Here is a 25,769-nt window from a genome sequence, read left to right as displayed (position 1 = left end):
ACAATAAAACTACAGTTTCAAGTCAGTAACCACCTCTACGGGGGGCAGGGAAGCTGCTCAATGTTAGTCACTGCCACTGATTAACAGAGACCCTCCTTCAGCCCAAGCAAAAATGGCCTCAGAGAAACTTTCAAACAGTTCAGGAACAGCAAGCCTGTAACTGAACTTTTTTAACTCTCAGAAAAGTGGGAAAAAAGCAAGATTTTTTTTTTTTTTGTTTTGTTTTTTACAGAGATAGCAGAGATTCACAAGTAATATCAAGTTATAACAGTGCAGTAAATGATCCCACACAAGAGTGCTAGGTCAAGGACAGAAAATATGCAAGTTTTATGAAACAAACGATTTAAAATTAAGTGCAAACAGGAAATTCAGCAAACAGCTTTTGGTTGTGCTCTAAATACAGCTACTAATACAGAAATCAAGTTTAACAAGCCAGAAAATGCTCAAGCTAGGCAGCTATGCAGAAAAACTTAGCAAATAAACAGAGAAAAAATACTTAAAATCTCAAAAGTGGCTCCCTTCTTCTCTCTCAGCATTTTTTCCTCTTGGAGGGTGCTTCACCAACAGCCAACAAGCCTGAAAAGACGCCCAAACCACGAGGCAACTAGGTTTTAAGAGAGGAAGATGAAAGAGTTATGGAAATGACCCCTAGTGGCCAATAAAATTACAGTTTCAAGTCAGTAACCACCTCTACGGGGGGGGGGGCAGGGAAGCTGCTCAATGTTAGTCACTGACACTGATCAACAGAGAGACCCTCCTTCAGCCCAAGCAGCCTCTATCTACACTTTGTACACAATCCCTAGGGGGTACAGACCTCAGTTGACACAATGGGATGTATCTGTTACATTACAAGGCATACCTGACACCATCACAATCACACTGACAAACAGAACATCCCATATGGCAGGAGGCAATAGGCCTGCATTTACCCAATGTGGGTTGTATGGTAAAGTACATCCAGATATCTTAAGGCAGCTTATCCCAGATAGCCACACATGTTGCAACAGCCTAGGTTAGTCATGGTGCACCCCCCCTACACTCACTAATACATATACCACTGTTATATACACTGGCCTCTGGAGTGCATTAGGGCACACATGTATTGTGTAGGTGAAGCCCACATATATATGGCCCCAACCCCCCAGTATGTGTGGGGGACACAACAGAAGTGGAGTGATGGCAGGAATGCCAGCATGTCATACACACAGCCCACTACATAACAACCTCTGACAGCATGTCATATGTGCAAAGCCTGGTATGTAGGTGGAGGACAGAGGCTGGAACACAGGCACATATGTGTAAAATTGTTGTCATACAGTAAGCAAGATATGTATATGTGTATATATCTATATGGGTATATGTATACTTATATATACAGATATGTTCACCATATGTCCAGCACATGGAGTGGAGCCCTACCTCAGCCCCAATAGTCCCAACCTCTCAGTGCAAGGGGATGTCACGTATGTAGTGCAGGTACATTTGTAGACTATTGCTACTGTAATAGGGATTGTCTTCACAGAAATGGTGTGTGTGGGAGGCCAAATCTGCTGTTAACATGTACGACATTGGCTACTTACAGACATCCTAAGGTCATCATAGTACAGTACCACTGCTAGCATAGTAACGCCCCTGTGGACTACAGCTGCGATATGGCCAATCTATATGGACAGTCTGACACACTCTGGTCAGTCCAGGGGTATACACAGAACCCCTTCATGCAAGACACGTGGACCAAGACTGTCAATGTGGATGTTAACAGCCATGTAGATGGGTATAATATGTACATACTGGTATGCATTTGCCCACATAGGTTATGCATTTATACACCCCTGTCTGTCCTGACACATAATAACTGCTGGAACAGAGGTACCATGGCTGCATACTATCCACTAGTTAGTGACATGCATCTGATCAGCATCCCACTGCTTTGTCTGACATACATGACTGTTATGGTGGCCTGGCAGCAGTACATCTGGCAAGTATCTGGACATGACATCTCACTGGATAAGTATAGTAAGCTGCTAGGCATGTAACAAAGCACAGTGCGGGCTACAGGCAAACTGACACAACACTGGGCTACATCTCCTATGTGGGAATACACATGTACCTGCATAGATAGCAGGCACTACAGGCATGTCACATCACAGAGTAATAGGCACCTGTGTGAAAGTGCATAACCACAACCAATGTGAACACAGCCACAGCCACATATGGTAAGCTAGCATACTATTACAGTATATGGACTATCTGATGTACACCATCCTCATATAAGCCACTCACGCAACAACCCTACATATATTGGGCCGCTACACAGTATGGTCCGATGGCTGTCTGTGGTATGGGACATGTGTGTGTTCACCCCTACAAACATATAAACTGATAGGGTGACATACAGTGGAGCAGCATGTAACATCAGATAGAACAGGACCAAGAACAATGACATCTACTACAGTCTCTACACAGGCCAAGGTACATATGCACTATACACACACTGTTGACAATTACCAGACTTACACATACCTCAGTACTGTACACACAACCACAGAATGCCCAGGCTATGTTCTCTAATATAACCCCTACTATACATAACATGTGTAGCAGTCTGATATCTCATTGGCTTGTTATTAGATATGCTGTCAATGAATATGATATACAAAACATATGCACCTCCTACTGCATGACATATGTACCAAGGTTGACAGAGTTGTGGCTAGAGGCACAAACACAGGGCTAATATTGACATGTCACTGTGATAACCTCATACATTTCCTGTCATAACAGGGTTTGATGCAACATATGTCCTATGAGGGATATGACGTCAGTAACTCTCCTGGATGTCACCATCTACTGACTGCAATCTTCATTCTACCTTCTGCAGTTGAGAGATAGATGCTCTGTGGGTAACACAAGGAACACAAGGCACCACACACTGCCCAGTCTGCAGATGACCCTACAGATGGGGATTCCTCATAAATATAGCACTGACATGACAAGTATTAAAACATGTAGGACAGCCATATCCACACACACCCTGTTAAACCAATATTACCCCAACTGCAGTATAGCAGCACTTACAGTCTGTAGTCAGGACAGGCACACCCCCCTCCTGTATGTTGGCCTGTTTCCACAGTGTATGTTGTCAGATGTAAGTCCCCAATGCATCTGTGATGCTGTTTGCCAAACAACAGATCTAGTTCCTGCTCACAATGAATGAAAAGGCCCAACACCAACATGATGTTCCTAGATATTGGAGTGCGTTTCCATGAAATTGGCTATGGGAATGTTACCACAGCTGTTCCACATGCAATCAGCTAGAGGAGGGCTGTAATCTGTTCACAGGCCATCATCTGATCATGAGCATCACTGACAATACACATGCCGCTGCCTAAGCAAAGCAGGTGTAAGTCTCCACATCCACCAGAGAGGGAGTGAGAGAGGCAGACAGAGGTAAAGATAAGTAAGGGTGGATTGGGAGAGTAAAAGTTAAGCATGTTTATGTCACACACCTACCAGTCCAGGGTATCAAACCCCTGACTGACTATGTATGGATATAACATCTGTTATCCCTGCATAGTGGATATTGTGATTTATACTAGACGCACCATATACGAAATTTTAAAAACCCACTCAATATTGAGTTCAGTTGTTGCACACTCACAACCACCTCCATACAAGACACAAACATAAACACACATTCACACACATCTGGGATTAGAACCCCCTACCTAACTAGTGATTACACTACAGCACTATGCAATTATAGAACATACCACAGAGATTACTGGACTACTTCTTCCCCAAAGGTTTATTTCACAGTGAGTGACATCAGCAGGATTGCCAAAGTAGGACAAATGAATTGTAGTGAGTGTGACTAGCCAAACATGCATTGCTCTCTACGCAGACATAGGAACAGACAGAAAAGCATCCACAACTCCCATGTGTGAGAATAGAACCCCTACCGGGGCTCTATATCACACTACAGGATTACACTGTTAGAGCATGAACCACAGAGATTGTTGGAGTACCTTTTTCCCCAAAGATGTACTTCACAGTGATTGACATCAGCAGGATTGCCAAAGTATGGCATTTGAATTGTACTGAGTGTGACTAACCTAAATTGCCCTAATTAGTCTGTATGCATTAACCTCTGTTCTGGCCAAAACAAAAATAACCTTTCTTTGCTGGTCATGAACCCATAATCCTGTACACTATAGTTACAGTAACTAACCACTAAGCCATCGCAACAGTACAGGAGACTGGGGTTTCACCAAAGTAATCCCACCATAGGCTAATCAAACTGAACACGTGAAAGGAGTGTATATGCAGTTGTCCGTAAAAGACCTCTCCAAAGCCGACTTCATGCTACTCAAGGCAGAAGTGACAATGTTATGACACCCATGGAGACAGGAGCTGACAGTTCAAATGAAGAATCCTGCACTAAGGCACTGTATGAGCATATCCACTTGTGCATGATTCCTGACATCCCACATAGAACCACAACACTCACCTCCCAAATAAGCAAGCTAGTCTGGTGGTCTCCTGACATTAACAGAGTATACAACAGAAGGTAGACACTGTTGAAAAAAAAAGGATAATCCAAGGATGCAAACAACTCCCTTACCAGCCCAAGTAAGACATTGAGATCCCTCATGGAATCCTCCAAAGCTGGTTATGTAACTAAAATCACCACAGATTCCACAGACAACCGCACATCATTCTATAGTTATGTCCAGAATCTAACTGGCAATGCTCAGAAGTGCTCTGAGCTACAACAGAATGCCATTATATAGACTGCTCCCACGGAATGTGCCAATATCATGGCAGATTGATTTAGTGCCACATTCACCCCCTCTCACCCCCAAAAGGGCCCATGTCAGTACAAAAAATGTTCCATTGCCCAGTAATCACGGCCACACAGGCAGAAACTGCACTATCCACAGCTAAGAATACAGCATCAATGGGACCAGATGACATCCTGGGCTGTATACTATATGAACTGCAAAATGAAATGGCAACTCATCTAACTGTCATGTGAAATCATAGCCTCACATCAGGCCTGGTGCCCACTGAGTGGCACACAGCTGCAGTTATCCCACTCCACAAGGGGGGATCCACCTGTGATCCCTGGAACTACCGTCACATCAGTCTGACGAGCCTGATCTGCATGGCCATGGAATGCATTATCAGGGATGTTTTGAACACAGACATTGGCAACCCTCAAACACTGGACCCTACACAGATTGGGCTCATGGAGGGCCAGTCTTGTCTCCTGAAACTGATTGACTGCTTTGACTCAGCCTGCATAGTAGATGAAGAGGGTAAGGCAGTCCACAAAGCCTATGTGGACCTCACCAAGCCCTTCAACACCATCCCCCAGTCTGGAAACATAGATTAACATGCTAATCCAGCCCTACATCTCTATGCCACTCAATGTTTTGCCACATGGCTTACTGACAGAACCCAAACTGTAGGTGTAACTGACTCCAAATCCATCCACAGACAAGTTACAAGTGGAGTACCTCAGGGTTCAGTCCTGGGGCCACTGTTGTTTGGCATCTACAGCTCTGAAGTATAGGCCAACAGTACGGGACTCTGACTAACAAAGGTAACAGATGACTGCAAAATGGGAGTCATTATGAGCCTGACTGTACTGCATGATATGTTACTGATACCAGCCTGACATAATACTGGTGGGATGGAGTATTGTTAACATATTGTGCCCTTGCTGTGTAAGATCCTGGTTATAGGATCTGCAACAGTTGGTAGTGTATTGCAGGGCAGACATGTTTGGCTGTGGGGGGGTACCTATTCGTGCATGACATATGTTATTTGTGCCTGTCAACCCCATTAATGGTGCATGTGGACATATATGTTACTGCTATGTTCCCACTTTACTTACAGATGTATGTCCGTATATACCAATGTAGATATAAATATCTGCTTACATATATATGTGTGTATGTATATATATATATATATATATATATATATATATATATATATATATATATATATATATATATCAATACGTTGTATCTGTTTAGACATTAATATATTTTCACACACACATACATCTACATGTTGGAATACATTTGCTGTACTGTTGAATGACTGGACTGGGCTGGATGATATGTTTGTGAATACAGCAGGGTTATGTATATCTGAGATGGCTTAGAGGTAAATCACTTTGCCTATGGTATGCATGGTGCTAGGATTGAGCCTAGCAGAGGTTGTTTATTTTGTTGCTAGGCAGAACAAAGGCCGATGGATACAGAATGATTAAGGCACATTAAAGCAGTTGTTCATGGGTTTGCATGGAGATAAGCACTGCTAAAGTCTGGTTACAGTTTCTTATACTCAGCTGCTGAAGTGCTTAACCTGTGTAGGTATTGCTTAGCTCCGTACAAACCCGCACAAACCTGCTTATAACTGCTTTAAAGTGCCTTAATCACTGTGTATCCAACAGACTGTGTTCTGCCAGCAACAAAATAAACAGCTCTTGCAAGGATCAAACTAAAGACCCTGCACACCAGAGACAAAGTGATTTGCCACTTAGACATGACAGGTACAAAGAGATTTGATGTTTTCAGAAACATATCATCCAATCCAGTCATGCAACAGTACAGAGAATGTATACCAACATCTAGATGTATGTGTGTGTAAATATATTAATATCTAAACAGAATATGTAGATGCACATATATACATGCATATGCCTAAATCGACACATATATGTGTCTACACCTATATGTCTACATATACACAGCACGTTACATATGTGTACGCAGATATATATCTATGTAGGTATATATGGACATAGTTATATATGTGTTAGCAGATATATATATCTATATAGGTATACATGGCCATACATCTGTAGTTAGCAATGGCAGATTAACAAATACACATATGTCCACATGCACCGTTTATGGGGTTGAGAGGCCCCACACACTATACATCTTGTACAAATAGGCATCCACCCACAGCCAAATATGTGTGCCCTGCAATACACTACCAAGAACAGTCTGCCTCCCATAGGACATGTAATATGTGGAAGCTATCAACATCCCCAGGATATAGATACAAAGAAACAGATATGCAGATACAGATATATATACATATATATATATATATATATATATATATATATATATATATATATATATATATATATGTGACTACACATACACACACAGATATATGTACAGTAAGATACATATGTAGAAGCTGCACACAATATGGAACAGCCACTATGCCTACAGTTGACACCTGAACAACTGGACACTGTATGGGCCACCCATACAAATGTCAATCGTTGCCTATAACATATACCCATAGAAAGGTCATAGGAAAGACACCACACACAGGTTTGCAGAAATGGGAATTCTTTAATTGTGTACTATAACAGTTCTATATGCCATGTCATATAACTGTTCAGACACTGACAACCATATAAACAGAGAACTGCAACTGTGAAACAGTTACACTAATACAGTAGTCTGGAAAGGTTCACAACTGTTGCTGTCCAGGCCAAGCCCTTCAAATTGTACAATAGTGAAGGCAGACTGGGCCACAGGATACCAAACAATCAACAGTGTGTACTGCAGGTGTGTAGTTCAGCAGCCTCTATCTACACTCTGTACAAACTCCATAGTAGGTAAAGGCATTTTGTGATCAAATGGGTTGCAACTGGTACATAACAAGGCATAACTGACACCATCATGAGCACACCAATAAACAGAACAGTCTGTATGGCAAGAGGCAGTAGGCTTGCAGTAACACAATTCATGTAAGTAATGTCAACATAGGTGAAGTATACGGTACTGTACATCCATATACCTTGTGGCAGCTCACCCCTGATACCCCCACATTTTGTAAAAGCCTAGGTCATTTATGGTCCTCCCCACCTACACTTAATAATACAGGCCCATATACCACTTTTACATACACTGGCCTCTGGAGTGCATAAGGGCACACGTATTGTGTAGGTGATGCCCACACATATATGGCCCTAACCCCACTGTATGTGTGGGGGATACAACAGCAGTGGACTAATGGCAGCAATGGCAGTGTGATATACTCATAGCCCACTACAGAACAGCCCCCAACAGCATGACATATGTGCAAAGCTTGGTATGTAGATGGAGGACAGAGGCTGGCACACAGGCACATATGTGGAACACTGTTGCCATACACTAAGCAAGTTGCTAGTGTTACAGGATAGTCTGCAACATACCCTTAGTTAGGGGAATTGAAGTTAGACACAGAAATGGTCATAGCCATGTACTGATAGCACACAACACACACACTGCCAGTGTAATATCTGACACAGGACCTGTGTGGTGGACAGACAACACATGACAGGCATACCTCTGTCAGGCATGAGAATAGACCCATAGTAGTGAGCTATGCAGACAGACTGCATTCCAAGGCACACTAGTATGTGCACACACACCCTGTAACACCAGTACTATGAAAAGCATAACACAACTCTACTCACAGTCTGTCTGTAGTTCCTGATCCTCCTACAAATATGTGGCCGCTCTAAGTGTGCGGGTTCTCCTGTAAGAGGTATTGCTAACTGCTGTCTGTAACACTGATGCCCAGACACGTAGCTATCTGGATAAGTATATATACATATATTTCCACCATATGCCCTGGACTTGGAGTGTAGCCCAACCCCAGCCCCTATAGTCCCAAAGTCATAGTGCAAGGGGATGTCAGGTATGTATAGCAGGTATATTACTTGACTATTGCTACTGTCATTGGGATTGTCTTCATAGACATGGTGTGTGTGGAAGGTGACATCTGCTTATAACATGTGTGCCATTGGCTACTGACAGACATGCTAAGGAAATCATTGTAAAGTACTGCCACTAGCATGTCATGCCTCTGTGGAGTTCAGCAGAGATATTGGCCAATATATGTGGAACTTCATACACACCCTGTACAGTCCAGAGGTTTACACATAATCCCTTAGTGCACAACATGTGTACCAGGCCTGACAATATGGATGTAGACAGCCATGTAGATGGGTATAACAAATAATGACTGGTATACATTTGCCACCATAGGTTTTGGATTCACACACTCCTGTCTGGTCTGACACATAATGACTGCTGGTATAGGGGTGCCATGGACACATACTACCCACTAGATATTGACATACATCAGTACAGCATCCCACTGCTCTGTCAGACATGCATGACTTTTAAGGGAGGCCCGGCAGCAGTACATCTGGCAAGTATATACACATGACATCTCACTGGGTAAGTTCACTAGGCTGCTAGGCATGTAAAAATGGGGGAATGCACATGTACCTGCATATATATAGCAAGCTCAACAGCCATGTCACAGCACAGGGCAAGATACACCTGTGTGAAAGTGCAAAACCACAACCAATGTGAACACAGCCACATATGGTAAGCTAGCATATTATTACAGCATATGGACTATCTGTTCTACACCATCCTCATATGTGCCACTCACAGAATGACCTTACATATACTGGGCTGCTACACAGTTTGGTCTGATGGCTTTCTGTGGTATGGGACATGTATGTGTATGGACCTACAAGCATGTACAGCAAAATGGTACCATACAGTGCAGCAGCATGTAACATCAGATAGAAGGGGAGCTAGAACAATGACATCTACCACAGTCTGTACACAGGCTAATGTACATATTAACAATACACACATTGCCGACATTCACCATCACTACATAGACCTCAGTACTGTGCAAACATCCACAGAATGTCCAGGTTATGTCATGATATATAACCCCTACTGTACATGACATGTGTAGCAATCTGATATATCACTGGCTTGTTATCAGATATTATGACACTATTTATGGTGTACAGCACATATACACCACTTCGAGCATGGCATATGTACAAAGGTTGACAGAGGTGTGGCTGACAGCACATACACTGGGCCAGTATAGACATGCTGCTGTGATAACCTCATACATTTACCACTGTAACGGGATTTGTTGCAACATATGTCCTATGAGGGATATGAAGTCAGTAACTGTCACATTCTTCACCATTTACAGACTGCAATCCTCACACTACCTTCTGCATTCTACAGATAGATGCACTGTGGCTAACACATGTAACCAAAGGCACAACACTGCCCAATCTGCAGATGACCCTGCAGATGGGGATTCCTCATATACATGGAACTGACATGGCAGGTATTGTGACATGTATGACAGGCATATCCAGACAAACACTGTTAAACCAACATTACTCCAAATGCAGTATAGCAGCACTTACAGCCTGTAGTCAGGTCAGGCACATCCCCTCCTGTTTGTTGCCCTCTTTCCACAGTGTATGTTGTTAGAGGTAAATCCCCAATCCATCTGAGATGCTGTTTGCCAAACAGCAGATCTAGTTCCTGCTCACAGTGACTGAAAAGGGCCAACACCACCATAATGTTCCTAAGTACTGGAGTGTGTTTCCATGCATTTGGCTATGGGAATGTTACCACAGCTGTTCCACATTCAATCAGCTAGAGGAGGGCTGCAATTTGTGCAGAGGCCATCAGCTGATCATGAGCATCACTTAAATTACACATGCTGCTGTCTAATCAAAGCAGGTGTGGGCCTCCACATCCACCAGGGAGGGGGTGGGGGAGGCAGACAGAGGTAAATACATGTCAGGGAGGGATGGGAGAGTAAAACTGAAGCATGCTTGTGTCACACACCTACCAGCACAGGGTATCAACCCCCCAGCAGCTATGTAGTACTATCATAGTTCGATGCAGTTATTGGATGCGCCACATGGGTTATCTGTTGTGGAGCACTCAGAACATATATGTAATGGTGAGTGACATTTGCAACAGGGATATTGTAGATATACGGTAGGTGATGTACACGTGCCTGTCTACATGAACAGGTGCCAGAGTCAACACAGGCACTCTCACACAGGGACGCACACACACTGACACACTTGTCAGGGCCAGGAGTGCAACTTATCACTAGTGGGATTGCCACAACACATCAATATGCAGGTATCACATGCACCACATGGGTCATATGGAGGTCGTATGGGCAAAGAGTATGAGGAGGTGCCAGACATCAGACAGCATGCTTCATTGTGCTCAGGGAGGTTGTAGTGAGTGTGGATGTGGACATACGCACCATACAACACACACACAAACACACAGGGTGCCAGTTCTGACATGCATGGGTGCATGCCTGCACAGGTGTGTGGTGGTCAACTGTGCCAGCAGGCTGTACAAGGGTAGGTGATGGGTATACCTTGGCATGAGGGCACATGACAATGATCTGCATTGTGGCTCAGTCCTGTAGTTTCTGCATTTACCCACACAGGTGTGTATTGCATCCCCCTTCTAGTCACCTGGGTGACTATTGTGTGTGGCCAATCCTGTGCATCAGTTGCCATGTATGTGTTCCTTAGTCCATGACATGGATGGTGTCTGGGATGTGCACACCTCACATATGCATATACAGTGACATCTGCTACTGTACCTGGGGTGTCTGGCCCATGTTGTGAACACAGATTATCATCAGATGTGCCAGTCTTGCCCACCTGTGGCAGGAACTGGTAATGGGAAGCAGGTTTACCCTGCACCTACATTGATAGCATGCTAACAGCATTCCCTGATGTCAGTGTCATCTGTCCATGCAGGGCATGTTGTCAGGCTAGTATGTCCATTGTGAGTCACATGTGAAGGCACCATATGTGGTGCTGGTGTCCATTGGGGAACATGGATGTGCACTGTCTGCATGGACATGCATATTGGACAGATGGGCAGGGTGACATGCCCTCTGTAGCCCACTTATATCACTGCATAGTTACTATCAGTGGCCAATATGCAGTGTACTACCCACATATTGGCTGTTGCCTAAGCACGTGTGTGCGTATGGCACATGGGTTGTGTGCTCTGGGTAATAGTGGGGTTGCTAACTGTGATTGGCTGGCTATGTATGGGTATGGCTTTGCACCCCAGCCTCTCAGCTAATTTACATCAGTTATCCCTGTATGGTTGACATTGTGATATATAGTAGGGCCACCATAAAAGAAATAAGCAGACCCCCCACACACAGGATACAAGTTACAAACACACACACATGTCATGTCTGGGTGGTGAACCCATACCTAACTTGTTTATTACACTACAGCACTAGGCAGTTATAGTACGCACCACAGACATTACTGAAGCAGTGTTTTCCCAAAGGTGTATATCACATTGAATGACATCAGCAAGATTACCAAAGAAGGTCATTTCAACTGTACTGCGAGTGACTAGCCTAAAATGCATTACTCCCTACACAGACAGTGAGACACACACAAAACATCCACAACTGACATGGGTGGGTATAGAACCCCTGATGAAGGTCTATATCACTCTACAGCATGGAGCTGTTATAGGACACACCACAGGGACTACTAGAGAAATACTTCCCCAAAGGTGTATTTCACAATGAATGACATCAGTAGGATTACCAAAGAAGGGCATTTCAACTGTACTGTGAGTGACTAGCCTAACATGCATTGCTCCCTACACAGACAGTGAGACACACACAAAACATCCACAACTGACATGTGTGGGCATAGAAACCCTGATTGAGGTCTATATCACATTACAACATGGAGCTGTTATAGGACACAACACTGGGATTACTAGAGAAATCCTTTCCCAAAGGTGTATTTCACAATGAATCAGCAAGATTACCAAAGAAGGGCATTTCAACTGTACTGCAAGTGACTAGCCTAAAATCCATTGCTCCCTACACAGACAGTGAGACACACACACAAAACATCCACAACCGACATGTGCGGATATTAAACCCCTGAACACGGGCCACATCACATGACAGCATGGAGCAGTTATAGGCCGCACCACAGGAATTACTGCAGAACTTTTTCCACAAAGTTGTATTTCACAATGAATGACATCAGCAGGATTGCCAAAGTAGGACATTTGAAATGTACTGCGAGTGAGTAGCCTATAATGCATTACTCCATACACAGAGATTGGAACACACACAAAACATCCAGAACTGCCATGGGTGGAGATGGACCCCTACCACAGTTCTAAATCACACTACAGCAGTACGCAGTTACAGGACATGCTACAGAGATTACTAAGCTACAACCTTCCCAGTGGTGTATTTCTAGGTGGGTGACATTAGCAGCCTTGCCAAAGTTGAGTATATGAATTCTAAGGAGTGTGAGTACCCTAAAAAGCATTGTTCTCTACTCAGTCAGACACACAGTTATCAGGTCTGGGGTTAGAACACCTACCTAACTACTTTATCACACTACAGCAGTATGCAGAGGTGTATTTCTAGGTGAGTGATAGACACACACACACAGAGTTGCCAAGTCTGGGGTTGGAATATCTACCCAACTACATTATCACACTACAGCAGTATGCATTTACAGGACACTCTATGGAGATTAGTGGGCTACATCCTTCCCAGAGGTGTACATCTAGGTGAGTGACATCAGCAGTCTTGCTAAAGTTGAATATATGAATTGTATGGAGTGTGAGTAGCCTAAAACACACTGTTCTCTTCTCAGACACATACACACAGATTCACACACAAACACACAGTTTCCAAGTCTGGGGTTAGAACACCTACCTAACTACTTTATCACACTACAGCAGTATGCAGTTACAGGATGCACTACAGTGATGACTAAGTTATGACTTTCCCAGAGGTGTATTTCTAGGTGAGTGACATCAGCAGCCTTGCCAGAGTTGAGTATATGATTTGTACAGAGTGTGAGTAGCCTAAAAAGCATTGCTCTCTACTCAGTCAGACACACAGTTATCAGGTCTGGGGTTAGAACACCTACCTAACTACTTTATCACACTACAGCAGTATGCAGAGGTGTATTTCTAGGTGAGTGATATCAGCAGCCTTGCCAAAGTTGAGTTGATGATTTGTACAGAGTGTGAGTAGCCTAAAAAGCATTGCTGTTTACACAGTCCGACACACACACATGCAAACACACAGTTCCCAGGTCTGGGCAGAGAACACCTACCTAACTACTTTATCACACCACCGTGAGTATGCATTTACAGGGCACACTACAGAGATTATTGGGTTATAACTTTCCCAGAGGTGTATTTCTAGATGAGTGACATCAGCAGCCTTGCCAAAGTTGAGTATATGAATTGTACGGAGTGTAAGTAGCCTAAAAAGCATTTCTCTCTACACAGTCAGAGGCAGACACACACACACACAAACACACACTCACACAATTGCTAAGGCTGGGGTTAGAACTACTACCTAACTAGTTTATCACTACAGCAGAATGCAGTTATGGGACGCACCATGGAGATTACTGAGCTACAGCTCTCTCTGGCCTGTGCGTGTGCCTCATTATGGCATTGTTGTTCAGGTGTGTGTGCATTTCTGATAGGTGTCATCAGCCATGGCTCCAGTGGGTACCCAGCATCCCCCACTAGATGACCGTAGGGGATGTCCTCATTGGCAAATCTGTGGTACAGCTGCATCAGATGCCATATGTGTGAATCGTCATAGCTTCCAGGGCAGCCAGCACACACACATTCATTATAATGCCCTGGGCATCACATACAACCTGGCAGTTGATGGAGGGGATGCCCCTGCATTTGATGTAGACCCTACCCTGCTCACCGGGTGGTGCTTTGATGTGTATGTGCATGCAGTCTATAGCACCCACTACCATAGGGTATTCTGCTATTTGGTAGAAGAGACGCATATTGCTTGTCAACAACACCTCACATGTGTCGAGGAAATGTACATGCTCACCGGCATGTGCTGACATAGCATCCAGGAACTGGTGGATTACTCTGGATGCTGATGCCTGTGAGATCCCCATGATATCCCCAGTTGTGCTTTGGGAGGTACCTGTGGCTAGTATACCTAGGCCTACACATACCTTGGTATACACTAGGATAGGTTCCCCTCGGCCAGCTTGGTGTCAGTTGTGGCCGGTACAGCTCAACAATTTGCTGTAGGAGGTCTCTGTCCACTCTATAGCGCTCCACTGTCTCCAGCTCATGTAGCCCCTGGTAGGTTACCCTGGGTCTGTACACTCTTCTCTGTCTCCTCACTGTGGGTTGTTCATCAGCATTCACATCCTCTCTACCCTCAGCCTCTTGCACATGCCGCCTGCTGCAGCCCTTCTCATTTTGTAAGTTTGTTTGTTAAACTTTCCTCACTTGTATACACCGGTGGTGTAGAGTGTGGAAAAACCAAAGGGGAAAGTGTTTGCTTAGTTTATAGCAGTGTTCTGGGCTGGGATGGTCTGCTGTCTGTGTTATTGGCTGATTCTGATACATTTCACCTGCCAGCTAAGCTAGTTCTCCTTGATTATCTTCCTACTGCTGTTTTCTCTTCCCATTGCCTCACTGTTTAAGCCCGTGTGCACGCTGCACAAACACAGTGCTCAAATGTGCACAAAGCTGCTATTTCCTAGTTTAACTTCCTTTTTCTTCCTGTAAAACCCGGTGTGCGGCACGCACACCCGCTTATACTTTGTAAAGAGTGCTAGGCAGGTTTGAACACACCCCTAGCTTAGCTGTGCTAAGCTAGGAGCAATCCCAAGCCACAGGGCTCCAATCCATTTACAGTATGCGTGACCCCCCCCCCATGATGTCACCTATATCCTAGTCTTGCACCCATCTATTTATACTCTTACACTCTTGGGACCTGCCTCACAACCTGGGGAAATCTGGGATTCACTATCCTTCCCTTCATTTGCATAGGATTGCCTGCTAATGCATAGTTACATGTCCCACACTGAGCCTCCCCTCTTTGCAACCATTACTCACTGGCCAGGTTGTCTTATGCCTGCCATTGACTTGCATGGCAGAATACTGCTTTTAGTTAGAATGCTTATTTTAGGTTTATTTTATTATTTCCCCCCGATCCAGTTTGCACGATACTGCCCTATGCTTAAACAGCCGAGATCAGCGAAAAAAAAAAATAAAAGTTGTTTTTTTATTTTTTAAACAGTTTGCAATGCCAATGGCCTTCTACTTGGCCATTGGCATACTTCCTCAATAATATGCAGACTTTATTTGGAGCTGTCATAGCTCTGGTTTTTAGTTTGCAGAAATGTACTTGGTTACTATACGAGTACATTTCTGCAGACTGCACTTGTACTGCATGGACAGCTGCCGGCTTCCTGAATCGCAAATTACCCTCATTTGCATGGTTTTCACCTGCAAATGAGGGTAATTTGCATACAGGAGCTTGGTCCTTGCAGGATTAGTCTAAGAGCTCACGTGCATGTCCCGGGAGCAGGTTAATGGATCGCACGTCGGCCGTATTGCCGAAAATAACTCTTAGACTGATCCTGCATGCTCTACAGGGCTTCATAAATCCGGGGGATTGACTTTATTCTACTTTTTATTTTATATTCCATGCTTCTTTTGTAAATTACATATTATGTATTTTTGAGATTGGCAGATTTATATTATTCTGAACTCATTCTATTTTGTTTTTTATAACTGTAATTTTCCTAACATTTTGTGCATATTCCATGTTGTACTTTTTTACTTTTACTATATTGTGTAACTTAAATTATATTTATCTATATTCAATTAATTTTAAGATGTAATTTTCTGGAGCTTTTCCCCTCGGGCATCCAGTGAAAATGGGCTTCTAGCTCAGTTGGACTATATATTCGTAATGTCGTGATTTCATAATCTTGAAGCTCTATATACCAACGCCAGAACTTCAAGATTGTGGAATCTCGAAAACTGTGAATGAAGACTGCCATACAGTGTGGAATGGGAACTATACCATTCTCTGCACTGTGGCGCAATATCATAGTTTGTGTATTTAAGTTGCAGGGGGGTGGGGGGTCGGGGGAGTTGCCCCACTGCAAAAACATGATTCCTGATGTTTTGCCGTTTTAGTTTTTTTTTTTTTTCATTTCAAGATTCCACAATCTCGAAGTTCTGAGCATAGGTATTCAGAGCTTCGAGAATGGGAAATCTCGACATTATGAAGTGGACCTATATATATATATATATATATATATATATATATATATATATATATATATATATATATATATATATATATATATATATATATATATATATACATATACACACACACACACACACACATATATATATATATATATATATATATATATATATATATATATATATATATTTTTTTATACACACACACACACACACACACACACACACACACACACACACACATACTGCAGTGGTGGTGCTGCGGTAGCATTGTCGCCTCACAGGAAGACGTTGTCCTGTTCGATTCTCAGCTAAAGCATCTTCTGTGTGGAGACATGCGTGAATGGGCGTACCTTCGTTGAAGGTTGTGTGCCAGGGCTGGCAACTTGGTACATAAAAATCTACTGACAATCATCAGTGGACCGGAGTTCTGCTGTGGCGACCCCTAACTGGGAAAAGCCGAAAGATACAACACACACATATATATATATATATATATATATATATATATATATATATATATATATATATATATATATATATATGTGTGTGTGTGTGTGTGTGTGTGTGTGTGTGTGTGTGTATATATATATATAGAGAGAGAGAGATACACCACAGTTATGTAATACATATGTGCATGCATGCATGTGTCTGTGTTTACATGTATGTATGTAAATATTTTATACTGGCAGGAATGTAAGCCTTCTAAATCATGCTGTTATTTCAGCTGTCACTTCATGTTACAGACTCCTTCAAAAAGTTGTCCATACTGCCTTTGGCTTCTTTAGTGTTAAAACACCAGTGACAGAGTTTAAAATAACTGATGTCATTTAGTAAAAGAAAAGGCAGTTTTGTACTAAAGAACAGAAGAATGAGAAATAAGAAAATTTCACATTTAAACAATTGTTTTGCCTTTGACTGTAGCAGGGAAGTAATAAAGCTTCAGTTTTCAAGCAGGATAAACCCTAGAGATGCTAATTTCTCACCTCAGGTAAAGTATACTGTAATTTACCTGTGTGATTCTACCATCTTTACAGAAAAGAAGCTGCTTAGATCAATGATGGGTTGAGAAGCATCTAAGATACCGAATAAAATCAGGCATCAGTGGTGTAGTGCAAGTCAAATGTCACATTACAAGCACTGCTGTAAGTCCCTTTCACAATTACATCAATATATGCTATTTAACAAGCTTTATCTGCTTTAAACAGTAAAATATTTTAATAACAAATTTGTAGACATCCTTAATTCCCTACCTTTTTATTCCCTACCTCTTTATTCCCTACCTCTGGCTTGGCTGCTGTGCGTCTCCTATCTGTGCGGGTGGGACAGCTAAGATTTTCACTACCCTTCTTACGGGACCCAGCTATACCATATAAAAGAAGCTCTGCCCTCCTTGAAGACCTGAACTGTGTCCAGTTAATCCCATTACAAGACTTTTGTCGGGGAGCAACTCATATTAAAAAGAAAGACTGCCTAAATTTTCACTACCCTTCTTACGGGACCCAGCTATACCATATAAAAGAAGTTCTGCCCTCCTTGAAGACCTGAACTGTGTCCAGTTAATCCCATTACAAGACTTTTGTCGGGGAGCAACTCATATTAAAAAGAAAGACTGCCTAAATTTTCACTACCCTTCTTACAGGACCCAGCTATACCATATAAAAGAAGCTCTGCCCTCCTTGAAGACCTGAACTGTGTCCAGTTAATCCCATTACAAGACTTTTGTCGGGGAGCAACTCATATTAAAAAGAAAGACTGCCTAAATTTTCACTACCCTTCTTACGGGACCCAGCTATACCATATAAAAGAAGCTCTGCCCTCCTTGAAGACCTGAACTGTGCCCAGTTAATCCCATTACAAGACTTTTGTTGGGGAGCAACTCATATTAAAAAGAAAGACTGCCTAAGTATGTTTATGCTATATATTTGTCCCTGAATATTCAACCTGCGTGCCTAGCCTACCTACCTGCCCAGGACTACCAGCAGCCAGCAACAGTCCCCTATATCTTGCTGACCAGACCCTCATTCCTACTCTGCTATTACTATCATTAGTATTCCTACCTTTTCTCCCTTAATTACTACTGAATTTCTTACTTCTATTCCTATCTCTATCTTATTTTTTCCTACATATACCTGCTTCTATAACTTTGCCTTCTACGTGGCCCCCTTACACTTCTCGTTCTTCCTCCTCTGAATCTTTGCCCAACTTACTGTTTTCTGCCTTCTACTTGGATCTGTACTCTAGTATATTCTCCATTCCTCTCCCCTGCCCACACTACCCCCTATCTTAACCTGCCTACTATAGCTCTGCTTATAACATACCCCAATACTTCTTAATATTTATACTACCAGTTTTAACTTACCTGCTGTTAATATACCTGGCTGATTGTTTCCTCTCAGCAATTTCCTACTCCTTTGGCTCTGCCCGCTCCGTTCGCCCTTCGGGCTCACTCCTCTCCCCTGCCCTACCCCCAAATCCCACCCACCCCTGGGACCTCTACATTTATCCCCACATAACCACACCCACCACATTCCCTAGCCAATCAGAACATATTCTTCTCTCCACCCACTCCATAGCAGACTCCTCCCTTACCCACCCTTTCCCTCTCTGAACACATACCTATTATATACTATCCCCACTCATCTCAACATGTCCTATACTCACCTTCCTCTCCTACTACTAACTCTTCTAACTATTCTTACCTCTACCTACCTCATAATCTACTATGAGCAACCTTTAAATTCTACCTTTTGTACTCCACACAAACATACCCTAGCTACCCCCCCAACTACACTCACAACCCATCACTGTCCCATATACAGCAACTCATATCTTGAACCTAAATATCATCATCTCTCACACATCAAATACCTTATTCTTCAACTCACAAAACACTTGTACTGCATCAAACCCTCACAACTAACTAACCTTATTCATGGTTTATCATTAATTGATGGGGACATCCACCCCAACCCAGGCCCAAACACAGACATACCATCCCCTAATTCCCAAACATTGAATCCCATGTCTACACCACAATCTAAACCTCCCAAATCTCTTACAATAGCTCATCTTAACATCCATAGCATATGTAACAAACTTCCTGCTCTTCATGCCCTACTCGAAGTCCAGCAGTATGACATTCTCTGTCTTACTGAAACCTGGCTTAAACCCACAATAAAGGATAACAAAATTATCCCCCCTGGCTATAACATCCTAAGACAAGACTGTCTTAATAAAAAAGGGGGAGGAGTAGCTATACTCTTCAAAACTGGACTGGAAATAAGTAAATCAGCCCTTACCCCACCACATGACTCTAATGTTGAACTAATTATTTCCAAACTCTCCCTAAACTCACACAAGACTATTAATATCATCTGCACTTATCTTCCCCCAGGCAACAATCCCCCCATATTAGAAGACCTACTAAACTGGTTTTCAATTAATCTCCTTCAAGAAGCAATACTACTAGGTGACTTTAATATTGATTGGAACATGTGCAAACAAGCTAATCCATCTACCATTATTAACCTGCACAGATTCCATCAAACCATTAATTCCACAACTAGAACAAATAAAAACAATAACAAAGAAACCATACTCGACTGGATCTTGACTAATAGTCCCCAACAAAAGTACTCAACAGGTACCCTCCCAGATGACCTTAGTGACCACTCTCTCACATACATCATTAGGCACAAAACTGATCTAACAACACCTCCCCTAATTCACTTATCTCGCAGCAAAAAACATTTTAACCTTCATCAGTTTCAAAACAAACTTAGCTTAATTAACTGGTCACCTCTAAAAACTCTCCCAATAGATGACGCTGTTAACCACTTTAATAATATCTTTCTTACTATTCTCGATCATCATGCCCCCATCCGTTCTATACGAATGAAATCTAAGACAGCTCAATGGCTTACAACCAACACCAAACAACTTATCCTTAGTAGGAATAAAGCCTGGACTAAATAGCAAACCACTAAAGACTCTTTTGATCACCTTAGCTTCAAACAAAAAAGGAACATGACTAAGCTTGCTATCATGCAAGATAAAAAGAACTATTATACCCAGCTACAGCAATCCTCCCACCACCAACCACAAAAATTTTGGAAATCAATTAACTCACTATTATCCACTGGCAAGGTCGAAACTCCCAACCCACTAGGCTCCTGACCTGACTCTCCCCTACAAACAGCTAATGCATTTAATAACTTCTTTACTTCAACCATACTTAAACTGGCCAACCAACAAAGCCCCGACCCCTCATTACTAGGTAACACTAGCTGCACTCCACCTCTATTTCAACTTAAACCCATACCCATTTCCTATATTCTACATTTACTTCAGAAACTCAAACCCTCAACCCCCTCAGCTGACAAATTGCCAGCTGAATATCTCCAGCTAGGTGCTAAAGCTATTGCCTACCCTATCTCTATTCTAATCAACAGAACCATAAAAGAAAGTACTATACCCTCACTGTGGAAAATCTCCCACATCATCCCTCTCTTCAAAGGGGGCGATTCATTTGAGTACTCTAACTACCGCCCTATAGCACTGCTATCTCCTATTGCTAAAATAATGGAGAAATGCATCCACAAACAGCTTTTAAATCACCTCCTATCTAATAATCTTCTAGCTACTTGCCAACATGGTTTTCGTCCCTACCACAGCACCACCACAGCCTTATTATCCTTCATAGACTCCATTAATATAAACTGGAATAACAATCTTCTTTCATCAGCATTCTTTGTTGACCTGTCAAAAGCCTTTGACATGGTGAATCACCAACTCCTCCTACATTGTTTAAAATCTCTGTCTCTCAATAATTTTGCCTTAAACTGGTTTACTTCCTATCTTCAGAATCGAAAACAAGCTGTTTTATGGAACAACAATCTTTCCGAACTTCTCCCCACCACTTTAGGAGTACCTCAGGGCTCCATCTTAGGTCCTCTTTTATTTTCCATCTTTATTAATGACCTGAATCTTGCCACCCCACTAACTCCTTTCATTCAGTATGCCGATGACACCACCATCATCTGCTCTGCCACAACCCAAGCTGACCTCCACTCACTTACTCAAAAAACTTTTACCACCATTGAACAATGGTTCTCCAATCACTGCCTTCTCTTAAACCCTAAGAAAACTAAACTTCCCCTCTTCTCACCCACACACCTGTCTCCCCCTATTAGTTTCACACTTACTTCTAACAATGGCACCCTTATCTCTCCTGACCAAACAACCAAACTTTTAGGAGTTACTATTGACAACCTACTTAAATTTGATGTTCATATCAACTCTATCATAAAAGCAACTAACAGAAAATTAGGTTCTCTCTACAGAATCAAATCTTTCTTAACTCCTGAAGCAAAAACTACCATAGCCAGAACATATCTTCTCTCTACTCTACTATATGCATCCCCCATATATACTAATCTTTCTAAACAAAACATCAATAGGCTTACAACAGCCTACAACAACATTGCCAAATTTGCCACTGCCTCTCCATATAAAACACATCACTGCCTGAACCTCCTTAACCTAGGGTGGCTGGAGTTACCTCACCTAATTCAATACTACCAGCTTACAATTGCCCATAAAGCCCTTCACCACCCGGAAAATATACCAATGCTCTCCACTCTGATAAAACCCTATAACAACCTAAAAACCCTACGCTCTTCCAATAAAATACTGATTCAAACTTCTCTATCAAAGAATACAGCAGGTGACTCTATAGTTTCCAACTCAGTTGATAAAGTTTGGAATCAACTTCCTCCAGACCTTATAGCCCAAACTTCTATCACACTATTTAAAACTCAACTGAAACATTTTCTAACCAATCACAGACTTTGCTCTTGCAATTACCCTAGTTGATCACGTACCTCCTACCTTCTCCTGCATCCTTTGCACTGTCCCCCAACTCTATTTCTCCATCTCTTTTTTCATCTCTACATAAGAAATTGACTCTCTTAACTACAAACTATTATTTTCTAGTAACTCTATTTTTAACTTTCAAACTACTTAATTACTTCTGTCTTATATTGTATATACCTGTACTGAAGAAATTTGATAGTTTATGTATTCACTTACTGAAATGATAGCCTAAATGCCTGTTTTAGTTGTGTCTTAAATTCCTTATGTATTCTGAATGCCTGTTTTAGTTGTGTCTTAAACTGCCTATGTACTTTGAATTACTTTTGTTTTTATGCATTAGATAGTGGAGCTTTTCTCCTCGGGCCTCCACTGAAAATGGACATGTATCCAGTTGGACTAGCCCGGTTAACAAATGTAAAATAAATAAAATAAATAATTGCCACGCGCCATCACATTCTATTAGATCTAAAACAAAAGTTGCTCCATGGATTTCAAAAGAAACTAGACAAAAAATCTTACTTAGAAACAAAGCTTGGGCCACTTGGCATGCCACAAAAGTCCCCATAGATCAACTTAAATATAGACAACCAAGGAATGACAGAAAAAGATCCATTATGTAGAACAAAAAAAAACTTTTACTGCCATCTACAACAGACACATCAAAACAAGCCTCAAAAGTTTTGGGAAGGTATTAAACTTTTTCACCCAGGAGATCCACCACTCCTACCCCTTGGCTAAGTTGTCAATACCTTTAATAGCTTTTTTACTGAAACCATCCAATCCCTAGCCAGCCAACTATCTCCTGGTTGACCAAATCCAATTGCTACTATACCCAGTTCCCAACTCTCTTTTCATGTTCAACCAGTTTCCACATCACTTATCAGAACCCTAATTAAAAAATTAAAATCAACCACCCTTTCTGCAGATCTCCTCCCTGCAGAGTATTTACAAAAAGCTGCAGATGCCATAGCATGCCCATCTCCATCCTGATTAATAGAACTATATCAGAAATGTCCATTCTTTCTATCTGGAAGAGTTCCCATGTTATTCCACTCTATAAAGGTGGCAACTCTACTGAACTGTCATATTATAGACTCATAGCTATTACATCACCCTTGGCTAAAATTATGGAGAAATGTATCCCTAAACAACTGCTGAACAATCTACTGGCTTTAGACCATTTCACAGCACCACCTCAGCCCTCCTCTCCTTCTCAAATGTCATAAACCAAAACTAAAACAATAATATGCTTTCCTCAACCCTCTTTCTTGATCTCTCCAAAGCCTTCGATATGGTAAACCACCAACTACTCATACTCACTCTGAAAACTTTTTCCTAGACAGCCAGTGGTTCCAATCTTATCTGAGTGGTAGACAACAAGCTGTCCTATGCAGAACAAATTATCTACCCTTCTACCTATCACCCTTGGAGTCCCCCAGGAGTCCATATTAAGACCCCTTCTATTTTCTATCTTTTTAATGACCTGTATGCGGCCATCTCAAATGCAACCTTCATTCAATATGCGGACGATTCTACTTTAATTTGCTCGGCCATCTCTCCCTCTGATCTGCAGACTTTAACCCAAAATACTTTCAATACAGTTGAAAACTGGCTCCTTAATGAGTGACTCATATTAAATCCTAACAAAACGAGGCTTCTGCTGTTCTTCCCCACCTGTAGGTCCTCCTTACCAACCTTTACTGTAAAATCTAACAACGGCACCATTATTTCACCAGATCCCGTACTAAACTTTTAGGTGTAATAGTATACAATAACCTTAAGCTTGATATGCATATTACGCAAACTATTAAAACAGTCAATAAAAAACTTGGCTCGCTACGCAAGATTAAACTCTTCTTAACCCCACTAGCCAGGACTGTTATTGCCCGCATATATCTACTCTCTACCCTCCTTTATGCCCCCCCTTTATTTACAAACCTGAGTAAAACTGACCTTAACAAACTATCAAGCTGCTATAATAATATTGCTAGATTTGCCATTGGAGAAGCATACAGAACACACCACTGTCATAACTTAAATCAGCTAGGGTGGCTTGGAATTACCTAGCCTACTTCAGTGCAACCAAATAATAGGTGCATATAAGATTCTATACCAACCGAAAAACATGCCTGCACTTAAAAACCTCATCACCCCCTACAGTTACCTCAAGATACAGGCTACTAGTACAAATATTCAAAACCAACAACTCAGCTGGGGACTCTGTTTGCCAACTCTGTTGGCAAAACTTGGAAATCTCTCCCTGCTGATCTTACTTCACTTCCCTCTATAACCCCATTCAAAAATAGCCTTAAATAGTACTTTAAAATGTGCTGTCTATGTCCTTGTTCTAACCGTGATTAACTCCTACCCTATAACCATATGTTAAAAGAGGCCTTTTTACTACAGTTAGACTGTGTGTTATTGTTAGTCTATGACATGCTTATGCTCTAATATGTTAGATTATATGTCTTTTATATCATTTTATTGAATGGTATTACTGATATGAATTTGTAAACTGTGCTTATCATGTATAAATGAAATCATTTTCTGTATATATGTTTGGAGCTTTTCTCCCCAGGCCTCCACTGAAAATGGACATGTATCCAGTCGGACTATCCCGATCAACAAATGTAAAATAAAATAAATAAATATATTATCTTATGATACTACCAACAGACAAACACTGTGAAAGTTCTACCATCAAATAAGAATGAAAGAATCATCATTTTATCATTTAATCATAACTTTTATTAAATGCATTTTGCGACCCAATATAGACATTCTCCTCAGAGCCACTAATTATTTTCTTCACAACACTGGGATTTTTCTTCACAATTTTTTGTTGCCTTATTTAGAAAAGCTCCTATCATATATGAGAGATTCCTTTGATTTGCTTGGCAAAATTTCTAAAATCAAGTT

Source organism: Protopterus annectens, chromosome 1.part1 (genome assembly GCF_019279795.1).
Source record: "Protopterus annectens isolate FY-2018-M chromosome 1.part1, PAN1.0, whole genome shotgun sequence".
Lineage (NCBI taxonomy): Eukaryota > Metazoa > Chordata > Ceratodontiformes > Protopteridae > Protopterus > Protopterus annectens.
Note: the sequence above shows the minus strand (reverse complement) of the source record.